The 16,508-nt window shown below is 39.0% G+C and overlaps 1 long non-coding RNA gene across 6 annotated transcripts in view; it reads left to right on the top strand.

Annotated features, from left to right (window-relative positions):
• The window catches only part of LOC146768293 (uncharacterized), a 143,569-nt gene that overhangs the window by 37,622 nt on the left and 89,439 nt on the right, over positions 1-16,508 (top strand). For 5 of the 6 annotated variants that reach the window (XR_014952749.1, XR_014952746.1, XR_014952745.1 and 2 more), the window contains one exon: positions 1-16,508. This exon is cut by the window's left edge and continues 15,562 nt beyond it; it is cut by the window's right edge. The exons of the other annotated variant lie outside the window; for it this stretch is intronic. This is a non-coding gene — a long non-coding RNA (uncharacterized LOC146768293). 6 annotated transcript variants of the gene reach the window in all.

Raw genomic sequence — 16,508 nt, 5'->3', positions numbered from 1 at the left:
GCTTAATGGATCCTTGGCTGTTACACCCTTAGAGCAGGGCAGGCTGCTGGAGGCAAAAATAATGATGTTTTGGCTGGGCCATTTATAGAAATGCAGTTTGTGATGAAAATAAACCACCAAATTAGTAAGAAAAGTAAAGCTGTAGAGCTAAAAATCTCTGTTTATCTGTATAGCGCAAACCTGGTCTGTGAGGTGAAAATAAAAGTACCACTATGTCCATGTCTTAAACGTTGTTGTTGATGTTTAGGGATCAAAATTATAAACCAGTATACTGGACATTTTAAGAGAAAAATAAATTATGCTCTGTGGAGATGGATAGAGCATTATTTCTATCAGCCGTGATGCCTTATAAAACAGGTAAATTTGTTCATATTTGTTTAGAGGTGGCTCCCCCTCTCCTCATCTTCTACCTCTTATGTTAGGGAAGAGCATGCAGCTGCCTCTCTTGCAAAGGCCACTCAGGAAAATTCTAAGTGTAAAAGCCAGTGACTTCTAAAACACTGTAGGCTTTAATTATAGCAGCACAGCTTCAGGTCTCAGAGAGCTGTCCCTGGAGGATGGTTTGTACACGCAGTCAATACTGTCTAGACACTGTACATTAAGTACAAGTGTGAGCTGGTTAATATTTTTGAAGCAGAATCTTCTGCTGTTAGTGATCTGCTTTCCACTCCATGGTTAAGCCAGGGTTGATGGCACATCCTGGGTTCACTTGAGTACTCCCTGCTGAACTGGATTATAATTGTCCAGTTTGGTGTCATATTCATAGCCTGATGGTGTGCAACACTTTGGAGCAGGGCAAAACCCTGTCTGTGCCCCTTGTGAGTAGGAGGCACTGAGCAGCCTCAGAGCTGACCAGTGTAATGCCTTGGCAAGTTTAGGCTTATGGCAGTGGACACTGTGTAATTTGGACCCTGGTTTATCAGCCAGGGAATCATGCATGGGATAATGTTTCCTGTTATGAGGCAGTGTGGGGTAGTTCCCTTGTTTTTTCCAGATTAATTATGAGTCAAGGTGTGTGTGTATGTGCACTGGTATTTAGGCAGAAACTGGTAAAGAACTTGTATTTGCATTATTTTTGTTTTCCCTGTGTTTTGTTTATCTCAGTTGTGTGCAAGATAGAAGCAGAAAAGTATTTTTAAATGGTAGAAAAATGTAAACAGGAAGGAAATCCAGTATAACCATAATTTTACTATTTTTCTTTCTGTTTTTTTGCATATAAATATTTAATTGTCTATGTCTAAGCATATACACTTTCTAAAGGTTTTCTGGGGCAGAAATCCTATTTACTGATCTTTAACATCTCTCCATCCTGTTTTGATAGACAGGTATGCTAGCAAACATCCTAACATGCAAACATTGCAACTAGGAGTTACAAAGTTATTAGCAGAATGGGGATGGGAAATATAAAGTCTGAAGAGGAAGGCAGTATTACAGAATTTGCAACTTGATTTCCCCTCATCCTTGTTGCTTTATTTTAAATTACAAACAAAACAAAAAAAAACCACAAAGCACAACAAAATAAAAAACCCCAAACCAAAAAATCCTGATGATTCTGATGAGGCCTGATTCATGACTTGACTAAGCAAAGTAAACTACACTGCATCAAAGAGGAGCCTTTCTCATAGCATCCATGTTCCTGGAGCCCAGGTATCCTTGTCTGCCAAGAACACTGCTGTCCCCTTGCAGCCACCTTGAGCCAAATTGCAGAGCCAGCAGCTCCCAGAACCCTTCACAGTGTGCAGCAGAAGTGATGTTACAAGAACAATGCCTTGTGCTCCTGCTCTTAGTGCTAGATGATGCTTTTTGCACCTAACACATTTTTCTAACCTTTTTGGAAGCATAAACTCAGTCAAAAATGTACTGAAGTGACAGCTGACCTCTGTGGTTTTATGCAAAGGCAGAGGTGTCTTGTGTCCTTTATAGTCCAGCTGCAGTCTGTGCCAGAGAGTGAATCAATAAATGCACAGATGTAGTAGCAGAGCAGGCACAAGTTCTGTCACTTATTTTCAATTTCTGTTTGCAGAAAATTCCTGTAATGGTCAATTTTCCCAAACCTATTGGCCTCCCTCCTTCACTCCCTTTCTAAAAAACTGAAGAGAGGGGTTTGGAGCTTGATGAGAAAGATTTGTTAGAGCAGAGCATGTCTGTGGCCAGTGTCTGAGAAGCAAGTACAAGTGGGGGCTGCCCCTCGTGCTGCTCTCTGGGCAGAGGTGCAGCAGGCAGCCACCGTGCAGCTCTTCAGAAGCTGTCCTGGAGGTAATGCTACAAGATGAAATATCTTTCAGCCTCATTTGGGCTCCTGAGCCTGCAATAGCTGCCAGCGAGTAGTGAGAGACAAATTACATGTTTTTCCAGTGCTGTCCTTTGTAACAATTATGACTTAACAGTGGGAGGAAAGGGGATAGTTGGAAGTAGATTTAATCCCAGAGGGATGGTTCATCTCCTCTAACTACCACACTTGCCACTAGCTCTGTTCTCCTTCCCTCAGCTTCCCTCCCTCCTCCTTTCTCTTTCTCTCTCCCCATTCCTTGGCAAAGTTACCTTTGCAGTCAGTCATGGCCTGCTCATGGCAAGGATTAATGGTTTATTGGAATTTGCAAGCCTTACAGTAGTGGGGCACATATTCCTATGAATTTTATTGAAATGCACCACAGTATATAATTTCATTAAACTGCACATGTCATAGTTATTTGCCATTATTCCCAAGCCCTTTATGTGCAATTTTATCAGTCTCAAATGGCAACGAAATAAAAAATGAAATAAAATAGAATAATGCCTAAATACATGCAGAGAGGTCAAGGGACCCTATATGCTGACTCCAACAACAAATTTAGCATCTCATTTTTGTGTAGGCAGGGGAAGGGAGCAATTTCTTCACTGTATTTCAATTAACTGCATTTCACTGTGCGGTAGTAAAGATAATAACCATAACATTAGTGCAACTACTACACTATCAAATGCTTGTCACAGCCTAATATTCTCCAACAATATAGCTTCACAATGGAAACATGCACAACAAAAGAGCAGCTTGTTTTGTTAATTTACTGGGGCTCTGTGTTTTTGGAAGGCCTCTATATATTTCTGTGAGACTGATTAAAATAGAAAGAAGTGTACATAGTGGTGAATAATATTTTTACTGGTGTGGGATTCATTTAACAAAAGTGTTCCTTCAGGAAAACAGAACCAAGATGCTAATGTTATACCTCATTTATTGCCAGCATATTCAGTGACATTTCATAATGTACATCTGTCAGCCAGAGATATAAATGAATGAGGTGAACCATGCAATTTACCCTCAGGAAGTTCCATTAGAGCCCCCAAAGTATAATATTTATGAGGTCAGAATCAATTAATCAGATAGCTGTATTTGCTTTTCAGCTCAGCATGCTCTTCTGCACCAAGCTGTTGCATTGAGAAAGTATTTCCTATTTGATAAGAGGAGTAAGTTTGTATGTGCTGCATGTAGTCTGTTTTGTAAATCAATTGCTTTCCTCACACAGCTTAAACTCCATAAAAATACAAACTGTAAATTAAGAGACAGAAAAGCAAGTCTCTCTCAAAATACATACCAGAACAGAAGACTTGTGTGTTTCCTGCTCCTTGCTGTAGCCTCTTGCAAATCTGTTGAAAATGAGAAAAAAACCTGGAAGTAAATGGTGTACTTTAACCAAACATGTTTCTAGTAAACAGAAAGTCTTGAGGGGAAACTTAAAAATAGTTAATTTTTAAAACTCTAAAACTGCTGATTTGATCAAAGGAACAAATAGGACTCACAAATAAGTTGTGTCCTATCATTATTTTTATAAATTGCAGATATTCCCTGGGCTATATTCAGGTGTGTTGGGAACTTTTCTTGGCATTCTGACACCAGTGGAGGAGCAGGCTCATGGCTGCCAGAGCTCCTGGGAGGTGCAGATGCAGCCTGGTCACCACCCCAGGTGTGGACTCCTGGTTCCTAAATGGAGCTTTTATTGTAAGAAGATTTAAAAAAATAAATTTTAATTTGTATAAAATTGTGGCTTTCTTTAGTTTTTATTTTCCCCTCTTTTCTTGTAGACAGCAGATGCAAAATATAAATTTTGATAGTAAAATCTGTGTCAATATGTTTGCACTGTCATAAATGATGCCAAGATGTGATCCAGCATTTCTTTGTTTCTTTGAAAATAAGTTTATTTAAGATGGTTCAAAAATTGCCTATTATCTTTTCTCTTCTCAGATAATTTCCCTAGGATGAAAGTGAAAGCAGAAAGGGCACATCTGAAATCACTTGTAGAATTATTATGAGCAAAGAATTAACTTGTAAAAAGTCCTAGAACAATGCTTTGCCTTCACAGTTTATGATTAATATCTATAACAACTAACATTTTGTTTTTTAATCTTCTCATTTTGTTATGGGGGGTTGAATAGCTCATACTTCAGATTTGATCTTTTGCTCTTGAAGAATGTGGATGGTAAGACAAAATGTGGTTTTTTTGATGGAAATTACTGTCAGAAAGTGTTGATGCATCCCAAAACCAATACCTCCCAGAGTGGGTGATCAGAGCAACAGAGGAAGGAGGGATGAGGTCCCTGAGCACTACATAACCCTGTGTAAGTACTCCCTTCAGAATAAAGAGTGATGCTCAAAACCCATCAGAAAGCCAGGAGTCTGGTTTGGAAGAGGAACTAGAGCCTAAACACTGTGGATAAGTGCACTCAATTCACTTCTGGCCAAAGGGAGTGTAGGAGGGAAGAAGTTCAACTGTTTCAGTAGCTAAGTGTGAGAGGGAGCCATCAGCCACAGAAGAGCTCAGTGAGCTAACTTATCAGGAGCATATAAAAATGAGTTTGAATACTTGTTTTATAGACATTGGTGCCAGTGACTTAAATGCTGCTGCTTCCATTCCCAAGTGAGCATCCCAACCATCACTTAGAGAGTTTCTCCTTTCTTTCTGGACTCTGGAGTATCGGAATGAAACAAATGACATAACCCTGATGCAGAAATCTGCCTGGCTGTGTGGCAGCAGAAAGCAGAGTATGGTGTTTAGACATTCTCCACTGTTGTATATGTGATTCTGTCTTTATGAAGCAGCAGCTTATCAGGAAATGCAGTATTTTTATAAGCATGGTGTGTGCAGAGTCTGATTTGGATGTATTTATTCTCATACCTAGTTGTATCAAGACACTGTGAACATCATTGTGTTTTTTGTTTTCTTGTTTTTATTGTCTCTGGGCTAGTGAGCATTATTGGTGGGATATCACTGACCAGCTGGAATTCATGATATTTTTCTGCTGTGTGATTTTGCTACTGAAGCCTTGTAAACAGAGGGCAAACACTTCTGGAACAAAAGTGAATACCCTTGTTTGCATATGAATGACTATTTGTATGGACTCTTATTCTCAGCATTTATGCAAATGCAAACTCATACATGTGAAGGGGTGTGGAAAAGGGAACAAAAAAACAGAATAAAAATGAGAGGCTAGATTCATAGAAATGTTTGTTTTCCTGTTCCCTTCATCTTTTCTATTGCACAGGGTTTCAAAAATGGCCCACACCATGTGCAAGAGTGTTTTTGGTATAAGGCTTTCTGATTTAACCAGATAGCAGAAGGAAAGAATAGCTCCTCTGAATGGAGGAAATGTCAGACAAATGTTTCTAGTCAATACTCCTAGTTTTCCTAATTTCCTACCATTGTAGGGCAATTAGGGGGACTAAAATCAGTGATGATTTTAGAAAAAGATGAGGAGGTAATTGTTTCTTTGTCATGGCAGGATATTGCAAGCTTCTCTATGTTAATGGATAAGGTAGTCTAGATTTTGCCCTCTTTTCCTGAAAGTGGCATAGTAAATAATTTTTTATTTGTGCTGGGGAACTCCTCTGCAACCAGCCAGGGCTATTTCATCTTGCTATCCATCCATACAGTCCCTGTCATACACTATCTTGCTGGGAACTGCCTGGGATACTGCAGACTGGCTAAGGTTCAAGCTGCAGGGTAGTGACAAGGGGAAAGAAACAGTTTTTGCAGGTAACTGGTCTCCCAAAGTAGAGCAAGAGCAATAGAATTATCAATTAGCAAAGGAATAAGAGAAGCTATAACTTACTATGTCTGGTATTTACACAATACTTTCTGGCAAGACCTGAAGTGAGCAAGGTAAGGTGCTGCCTCTTAATTTAGTAGAGTTCATTCATCTCCCACAGGATCACATCTTGGAGGGCCCTTTTAGGCTAGTTTATATATGCTTCCTTGGATTTATGCACATATATTATAGAAGCATTTCACTTTTCTTATCCAGGCCTTCCTTTCAGGGTTCTGCTCTTAAATTTTTATCTGGTTTAAGTTTTAATATTAACATGTGCCGCAATTATTTACTGACATACTGTGGGATTCCATCCAGTAAATGAAGATATGCTTCCTCTGTTTAGATTTATTCCCCTTCACCATGTCAAAATCCCCTGTTTACAGTTGATATATCCTGTGACTGGAGATCAGATGTCCATTACTCATGTGTGCCACGACCCCTTTTAACACTTAGAATTGCTGGTTAGCTGCCTGAGTTAAAGCAAAAGCTATGACGAAGTCACCTTCCCAAATGTCCTCCAGAATCCCTCTTGCATACTGCAGAAGTTCCTCGTGCTTCCTACACACCCTCTCAAGCCATATCTTACACCAATATTTGACTTATGAATGACAAAGAGGAGAGGCAAAAATGAAACCTCTGTAGAGGGGGAGGAAGAAGGGAAAATATGATCATGAGACACTCTTTAAACAAGACCCCAGAAAAGTTAAATGACTGTATTTTGGTTGAGTAAGAAGATTTATGATCTTTGTGTGGAGGGAAATCTAAAGAAGACCTTGGAAGTTAGGTAACAATAGTATTTCTGGTCATGTTTCACCCTGAAAAAAGAGGATGGTGCTAGAAAGTTTGTGACCATAAGAAAAAGAAAAATAAAGCAACAAAGTTATTTCAAATAAACATATTTTCTTGACCATCTGGGATGGGGAATGGTATCACAGAAAATGAGTATCTGAATATTGAAATTTAAATAGTATATTACAGCAAGCTAAAAAGAGTCAGGGAATTGTAAAGAACAACAAAGCAAAACCAGGAAGTCTAGTTACTACATGCAGAGATGTAGACTGAACAAACAAACAAACAAAAAGATACTACTCAAAGGTTCTTTTAAATTAGGGTTACAAAAACCCTCCTTTCTACATCTAAGGTAGTGTACAGTAAGCACTGCAGAGATGAACAGGGAAAGCAATGAATAAATAAAGCAAAATAAACTCTATAACAGAAAGGTCTACTAATACTATTGTGGGGAAGATAATTCATCTGACTGTTCAAAAATAAAACATAATTATAGTTTAAGGGAGTATACCACCTCTTAATGTTACTGAGGATGGTCTGAGGGGTCCAGAAAAACCAAAACAAAAAAAAAAAACATGGAAAAGAACACATGGTCTCTGTAAATTGATGAACATGAGAGAATGTGCCCATAGGTTTAGTGTTCTCCATGTGGCTTGGTGGAGAAGTCAAAAGGCAGGAGAATGTCTTTCCATTCCCGTGACCCTGGCAAAGGCACATGAAGCTGCAGAGAGTGGAAATGAAAGAATTAATCAAAGAAAACTAACCTAAATGTTGTGTTAACACTGTGCTAAGAACTAGAGGGACATAGCTGGAGAATAGTGCTGCACTAACATAGATCTAACATAGACATGGGGCTTCTGTAGTGTAACCAATATGGACCTTGCACAGAGTACACTTAGTCTGCATGTACAATCTGCAAAAGACTCTATGGATAAATGTACCTCTATTTATCTAAGATAATTCTGAGAGCAAATTACAAGGGAAGCCCTATGGACGTTGTGCAGGAAGTTTGTGTCTATTTTAAGTGTAACAAAACTTATTGAAATTTGTCAAAAATATACTGTAAAGAGATTAGCTTATTAGATCATAAAACAGAAGTAAATTTCTCCCTTATACTGATTTATTTGAATTGGGATGTAGATAGAGCAATGTGTTTTTTATACAAGGAGGTGAGTTGATTGGCCTGTAGTTTGAATTTATTCCATGTTCTTTACTAATATGCTAAAAAAATGGCCTTATTCCAAACCATCTTATCTCTCTGAGGTACTTCCACAGCTGAAAAAGCTTATATTTGATTCAGTGCTTTTCTATTTTTTTTTTTAATTAAATATTTATGAGAATTTCAGTTGTAAGGGATCAGAGCAAGATCATGAACAATGAGCTGATTTATTGCTGCTCTTCCAGTTGAAGATAATGTGGAAGGATCTTAGTAGCCTAATGAAGTTTTTTATTAAGACACAGCTTAAAGCCCATAAGAAGTGCCATTATGTGATAGCTGGTTGAATGCATTTCTTCTCCTGTAAATATAATTGTTTTTTAAGCAATCAGCTGGGTTTTCTGAGTGCTATCACCAACCATTTTTCCTTGATATCATGTTGGGTTTAATACATATTCTTATTCCAGGACTATCTCTCTTCTAGGTTTTTTAAAGTTTACAGCAGCAGAAACTCCACTGAAATCTAACAAGGCTCCGTATTTAATCTGATGCAACTAGCAGAATAGAACTGGTCTTGATATTGTGATGTGTATACCATCCAAGCCCAATACACTCATACCATTGTGTAATACATCAAAATTCATCAGAATGAATCAGACTTCTCCTCTCTTTCACGTTATTTTAAAAGAGAAGTTGATATCTGAGCAATGATTCCTTAATTAAAAGGGCAGGTAATTATTCGTGATGAAGAGAGGGGCATAGGGAAGCTTCACTACAAATGATTTTTTACATATTTGGGTTTTGCTGAAATCATAAGCTCTCTCTCTGTTTTTATAACACCCCTGACTGAATAATGCAGACTCTTATTGGCCACTGAAACTTTTCTAAAATGTAAACTGCATAGAAAACTTTGCAAAATAAAGATCTTTTGAGAGTTATTATATATTATTCATTACCTGGTTTAGTTTTAATCTCTGGGTTCTTTATGTATTATCATATTTTAGAACCATTTCTTAAATATAACTATCATGTCCTCTTCCAGGAGCTTCTCCTTTAACTTGACTTGTAATATATATTTTTATATGTTACTATATGTATCTATTTCTTTCATAAATATAAACAATTCTCTTGACTTTCTAATATGAGTGGAGATTTTAAGTAGATGGAGCTTAGACACTTGAAATTTCTAGGACTCTAGGTGTGGTTTCTGCCAAGCTGAATCTTCAAACGTTGATTTAAACTGTTTATAGATTGTGGCTTCACCTTGAAGCTGAGGTGAATTGTTTGTAGTCCTTGTCTCCAGTTGATGAATGGAGCTGGTTCTGGTTCTGTTTCCCTCTCCTTTTACTTATACTGAAGTGTGTACCTTTCAACTCCCTGATTTCTAAAGTGACTGCATGCGGAACAAAGTAGATTTTTCCTTCTGCAATCCAGTGGGATGAGACTGTTGGTGATTTTCTTTTTGTGCAGCATCCCAGAGCAGCACTTGCCTGCCTCAGGCTCTGGAGCCCGCCCTGCCAGTTAAACCAAAATGGGACAGGTAGTTCTGTGTGTGCTGCAGTGATACCGACACCTGTGGCTCGTTCTGTGCTCTCTGTACCTTGAGAAAGCAGCACATCGCCCTGTTTGTGTTGAGGAGGAGAGTAACACAGAAGCTGAGAGGTAGTGGGTGTAGGAAGGAGTTCCTGCAAGCTTTTCGATCTGAGCTGTGTGCTGAAGCCTGGGAAGAAAAGTGAATTGCCAGATGGTACACTTGTCACCATCTTGTCCTCCTTACCATCTGACAGGAAGTCATTGCAGCTCCTTGCTTCCTTAATGACAGGCTCCGTTGATTTGATCCAGCCTGTTTTAAGGGAATAGGATATCTGGGAGATGGGGTGTGCATGCCTGTGAGCTGGATTTTAGAGACCTCTACACAGCATTACAGGAGTATACATGTGTGCAGTGCCTTTGCCCCTTGAACAGAAGCTTGCACAGAGGTTAGGTGATGCATTGGTTTTGTCATGTAGATAGGATCACTTGCAAATATCAATGCTGCAGTATTTATTCAGTGTAGTTTCTGAAGCTTGCTTTGTGGAAATATCCTTTTACCCTCTTTAGCTCTCTGTGATTTTAAGAGAAATATTATCCTAAGTGTCTCCCTGTCTGACAGGATTGTGGGGGTCTGTTTTGGAGAGCAAGGGCATAAATTAAAGCTTCATTCTTTCTGCTGCTATGAAGCAGGTTAAAACTGAATGAAGTCTGAGGCATGACACTCGATTCAGAGGACTGTACAGCACACGGGTGAATCTTTTCCATGTGCGAGGACCAGCTCTGCTGAGGCATACTGGGTGGGGGATGTGCTGTTGCTGTAAACCAGCTCTTGAATTCATGGTCAGGAGGTGGTAGAACCTTACAGAGGCTTGCTTGGCTTTAGGTGAGGCTGAAGGGCTGTTGTCTCCACATTCTGTGGCAGCTGGGGCTTGCTGATCATCCTGTGAACGTCTCAGGCTGGGTGCACACTGTCCCATCTCCTGCTTGCTGCCCTCAACTTTCATGTCATTTAGGCTAAATTGGTAGGTCCTGTTTAATCAGACATGGAGAAGGAAAGACCTAGAAGCAAGCTGAACTTCTTGATCAAGCCTAACTGCAGAGGTTCATGGAACATTTAAAACAAATTATATGAACGTTGTGAGTGGTCTCCAGCCTTTCTAAACTTACTGGAATAAAGGTTTGTGTGTGCAGTGGCTAGGGGAGGAGATCCTCATTCCTGGCTCAGTCTGCTATAATGCAAACAAGAGATATTAATCACAGGCCAGCCAGGCTGGATGTGTTTCAGACACACGTCTAGCCCATCCCTCACTAACCAGTTCATAAAGCTCCCTGGTGATGGGGATTCCACATGTCAGACAGGAGTCTATAGTCAGGCCCTGGATAATCTGCCTTCCTTGCTACTTCACCTTCCCATCTTTTGGCATACTGGTTAATTTTTGCATGTCAGTATTTTTTTTGCAGATATTGTTGATTTTTCTCATTCTTTTGCAGGGCTATTTGATCTGTGTCTGATTTAGAAGGAGACCCAGTGTACATATTTTATACAGTGTGAACAGCTCAGTTCACTTTAGTGCTCAAGATCATAGAGCTCTTTTATAAACAGAAAGAAAGTAAAAATAAACTCACAACTCTTTTTTATTTCCTTGAAATGTGCCCTTAAAAGCATAATAATGCTCTTAATGCTCATATAGGTACCTTAAAAAAAGTAAAAAGAAAACACATTCTTTCTAATCCCTACTACATCCTTGGAGTTGGATGATAAGTATTTCAAAGTGTGTTCTGTCAAAGCTTTTCTGACAAGCAGTGATATTTGCTGTGAATCTTAAACTTCAAAAGATAGGAGTATTTAGTAAATGAATTAATTTCAAAGGATGAGACTTTCACTGCAGATGTTTTTGTCTGCCTTATTTCCCTTGAATCTTATAATTGCATCTCTCTCCTGTACCTGCAACACATTAATAATCTTCCTTTGCTTTCATCACCCTCCAGTAGCTTTGGTTTGTTTTTATCAGCTTCTTCTAATAGTTTTGATTTTCTTTACTTAAATCTGAAATGGAAGCATCAGTGGCAAGGTAATATAGTAAGTGATAATAATATGCAATGATGCCTTCAATCTCCTTTTTTCTCTCTTCCCCCCTCATTTTAATGACACTCATAATAGCAAAAGTAAACAAAGAGCACATGTGCAGAAAAAAAGGCAGAAAGTTCTTTATATTTTGCTGAGCTTTTATATTGCTGAAACGCTAAATCGATGCTGGTCTCCGTGTACAGGCCCACGGCATGAGATGGAAAATCTATAGATCAAGGGCTGCAGTACAATGCTCACAGGCTGTAGTCTGACTGCCCCTGTAGCTGAGATTATAATGACACTTCTGCACCAGCCAGGAGAAGGTGGTAGCTGGGAGCATGTGTCACATATTTCAGAGTTTTCTTTTCTAGGTTCTGGAGAGGCCAGATGTACTCACCATCAGGCCACTTGCAGTGCCTGTCACAAGCAAACAGCAGGAGAAGGGAACACCAGCAAAGGTGGGCTGTGTTTTGTGCCAGAGTGTTGTCCTGATTCTTAAGATTTTCTAAAGCCTTCTAAGTTTACATTCTTGTAGAGAACTTTCTCACACAACTTTCTGTAAACAATCTATTGTTTTGCTTTCCTTCATAGAGATGGATAAATTTAATGTACTAGTAGTTTGTCCAATGTCATTGGAGAAGCAGCACATTCACCCTCCAATCCACTGTCACCTTTGGAAAAGTATAAATGCTAGAGTCAGATAATAAACCTCCTGTTTTTCACCTTTATAGCAACAGCTCATGTCGTGCTTTCATGTGTCCTGTAGTGACACCAGAGTAACTGGCAAAGCTGTGCCGTGGAAAGAGCAGCAGCTCCTTTACCAGTGAGCACCTCAGGGGGTCCACAGGGACTCCAGGCCACTCCTGGGACCCGAATGAGTCCTTGATTTCTCCTTTGTTTTTGTTGCCATTGCCTCAAGTTTAGCTTCTCCTTTCTGTTCATCTTTTGTGAATCATCTGGTGATTTCAGTGAGTGGGTTTCTCTTCCTTGAGAAAAGAGAATGTGTCTCCCATTTTTTTCCAGCCTCTGGAAGATATGGGTCATTTGATAGGAACACTAAATAAAGTGTACTGTCACAATAACCTGAGACTGTGCTAGTTATAGGCAAGGATGTTACAGACCTTGGACTTATTAATGTATGTGTGTGTAATGGTTTAGGAATGGTGTTCCCAGATTTAGTATTCTCACAAAGAAACGCTGCCCCTCTGCTACAGGATGTTCTTTGAAGCTTTGCTTTGGCAAGTGCTATTACCTGTCCCAGGAAAGAAGGAATAAAGACAGACTTCTTTCTACAGACAATTTTAACACTCTTATTTATAAATGGTCCAAATATTTATTCTTGCTGTTTTTTTCCTGAAGTTCCTAGAAGCTTGTGCAATTAAACATAAATATAAGTTTAAAGAGAAGTATTTTAACATCTAGTTCCAAACCCACTGAAATCAGTGGAAAAACTGCTAGTGATTTGGATGGGACTTTTGTATTTTAAATCCACATCTAGCTGAGAATGGACATGATTTATGTACCCAGGAAGTGCCTTTATCAGCTATCTAAAATTATGGAGAGGTGAAACACTTTCAGTTTGGGGGCTTCAGGAGAGAATGGAGTTCAATTGTAAATAGCAGGATATTATAACTGACTTAATAATGCTCTGACAATGTTTCATAAAAATTTTTTATGGCCAACACAGAATTTATTATTTTCTATTGTTTTGTGGTGGACTGCAATATTCTGTCTCTGAATGGATTGTGCTCTTTTGTTTGGCTGGGTACTTGTGTTTAAACCAATACATATTTTCAGTTTTTGCTTTACATAGACAGCATAGTTAATGCCAGCATTAGGATAAACTATTTACAATATATCTGCATGATTCTAATACTATTTAATTAGGGGAGAGATTTTAAAATCTAAAATACAGGGTGTGCGTTGTTCCTATTGCAAAGAGTGGATTAAAAATTCTTCTGTGATCTCAGATAATTTTTTTGTCTTTCTCTAGAAAGTGGCCTATCCTCCACAGAGAGCATAATGACAAAAATATATCCCTGAAGTTTTAACCTGAGGAGAGAGAAAGAGAAATAAAGGTCATTGGTCTTTGAAGACAGTTGGAATATAAAAGACATGTTTCCTGTGCTGCTGTTCAGACAATTTTATCATAGTGTTAAATAATGGATGCTATAGTCTCTCATGTGGCAGTTTTTTTAAGGTTTGTGTGTTATACAGTGGATTGACTTACACCATTTTTTAGATAATAAGTGGACATGGACTACAGAGAGGACTCATGGGGATATCAGTTTTCCTCTTTTTAGTACACTGCAGGAGGTCTGAAGCTAAGCATGCAGTGGAATGTTATTTTTATTATGATGCTGTTCTCTCAAATATATTGCAACAATAACCACAAAATTAAGAAAACACATTGTGGACATTGCTTTTTTCTCCCTGTTTCTTCTGACTAGACTCAAAGACTTCAGCTTTCAAGGCCATGGACAGGAATGTTTCAGAAACATGGGACATTTAAAATTCAAACACGTTTCAAAAGATGAATAAACACATTTGATCAGATCATCCTGTGCTTCTGAAGGTTCTCTTTTCCTCCCTCAGAACTCTGTAGTCATCCAGTCAGAGGTACAGCCCATACACATGATTTGAGTGCCCACTGTAAATGCAGGGAGCGGGGCTGCTCTGAGGTGTTTGTAAGTCTTGCCCATGCATCAGTGTGATGGATCTCTTGGGGCATTGACTACAGGCAGTGGTCTGCAGTGCTCTAGCACTTTGCTTTGGAAGTCTGGTGCTGTATTGTTTGTAAATGAAGCCTTTTGTTTGACGAGATTTACAGACGAGTTTGGGCAAATAAAACATCTAATTTGAGTGATCTAATTGCTGACTCTAAAATGCTGTTTGCACATTACACTGTTTAATTACTTCAGTCTAGTAGTTGTCTAGCAATATCTCAATCTGTTATATCTGCCAGAATTAAAGGCGGGGAAAAGGAATTTATTTGGGTGTCACTCACTGTGCAACAATTGTACAAAACCTTAAATGGAGAAGCAATGTTTGTCCATTTCAATACTTTTTGTTACAGTGCCACGATAGCATAAAATAAGGAAAAATTCTGGAACGCTTCTCTCTAAGGTTTTGTGGTTCTTGACAACAGTAAAATGTAGTATGAGAATGCAGTTCATAAATAAATGCCAACAAAATACAAACTAGCATAGTCTCTACATTTTTCTAACACAGCTCTTAAGATGAAATGAAATTATATGCGAGTATAAAGGGAAGAAGAATAAATGCAATTAGCCACATTGTGCACTCTGCTCTACTTAATTCAAGCTGTGAGAGCACAACTTGTATTAGCTTTTTTTATAGCTCCATTTAACTCACAACTCTCAGCAATCCTACCACAGTTATGTACATTCTTTACAAGGGATGAAAAAGTTACAAAGCTGGCAATCTTTTCAGGACATCACATTGCCTTCTAAACATGTGCTTGAATATTTGTAATCTGTTGTCCTCTTGGTAAAGCTTATCTAAGAAAAGTGCTGGAGTGGGAATGGAGTTTCTATATGCAGCTGCACATCACAGTATTTTTAAATCAAAGACTACCTCACCTTGTGGGAAAAAAATACAGATCATTACTGCAGTATTTTCCCTTTGCTATGCTCTTGATTATGAGCATTGCATTTATTACTTTGATAATTTCTAATTGTTCACATTTGTAGGAACCTGTATCTTCTGCAAAAGATTCATGAGGCATTGTACAATGCCTCAAAGTTTACTGGGTTTGATTATGAGAGGGAACACTGATTCTCTAAAGAATGCTTTCCTGGGGAGCAGTGTCTAACACAGGCCAAGAATCTATGAAACAGGATTTGCCTGGAGTGCCCTTTTGCTGTCTTCTGCCATTTAATGTGATCACCATCCAGTTAAGCACAAAGAGAGCCAAAGAGAAGTAGTTCATTTTTAACAGTGAGTTGGACCTTGGTGTCACACCCTTCCCTGTACATCTGACTCTGCAACTCCTTGGGAACTTTGGATATGAGACTATAAATACAGAGGGAAAACTGTTATTTATATATTTAAGAGTGCCATGCGGCATTGGTTTGTTTTGAAAGAACTGTATGTGTAAGGTAAGCATCTGACTGACCTTTCTATAATTTCTCAAACCTTGACTTTCTTCCCCTCCTTCCCAAACCTCATCTGTTCACAGCTGAAATCCTACTCTTTGCTACAAGTCTCAATCTGTGTTTGTTTCTGAGGGATCTTTCCTGTGTTGCAAGATGAGAACCAGCAAAGATGTAAGCAACTGTAGTATATTCCCTGAAGCTTCTCTAAAATGTTTATGCCAGTGGCAAAGATCCTGTTTGACATTTCAGCACAATAGAGTTGAATGCAAGAGCTTCAGGCGACTGCTGTGCACTCTGTTGACATTCACTTGCCTGCAGTGGTTGGAGGAAAAGTCCCATTGCACTTGGTTTCTGCTCCTAACTTGCCAGACACTAGTCTCCTGTCTTTGTTAGGCTCTGCTCTTAAACTGAAACTACTTCAGATCACTCAGGCTGCAGCTCAGATGTCAGACACATAGGCACATCTGGGTCAATGACTTGAGTACTGCTGGCCCTTTCTGCGTGTAAATCCCTTCTAACTCTCCCCTGGGTGAATAATCTCTTAACTTGGGTTTGGGGGGTATTTTCAGTTTGACTTGGCTGCTCAGCCCATGGGAACAAATGAGTGAGTTGGCACTGTTAGCAGCTATCGGTGTGACCACTCCATTCCATATATTATCCATGTTAGTTCCTTCTAAGATGTTTTTGACAGCTGTGGATGGCCTTGGAGCTAAAAGCAACATATGTGCGGGTCATGCTGCCTCTTCTCACCTCTAAATAATTTTTGAAATCTTTAGAAGTTTTT

This window comes from Lonchura striata, chromosome 2 (genome assembly GCF_050655825.1).
Source record: "Lonchura striata isolate lonStrDom1 chromosome 2, ASM5065582v1, whole genome shotgun sequence".
NCBI lineage: Eukaryota > Metazoa > Chordata > Aves > Passeriformes > Estrildidae > Lonchura > Lonchura striata.
The sequence above is the reverse complement of the archived record's forward strand: the minus strand, read 5'-3'. Positions and strand labels throughout refer to the sequence as shown.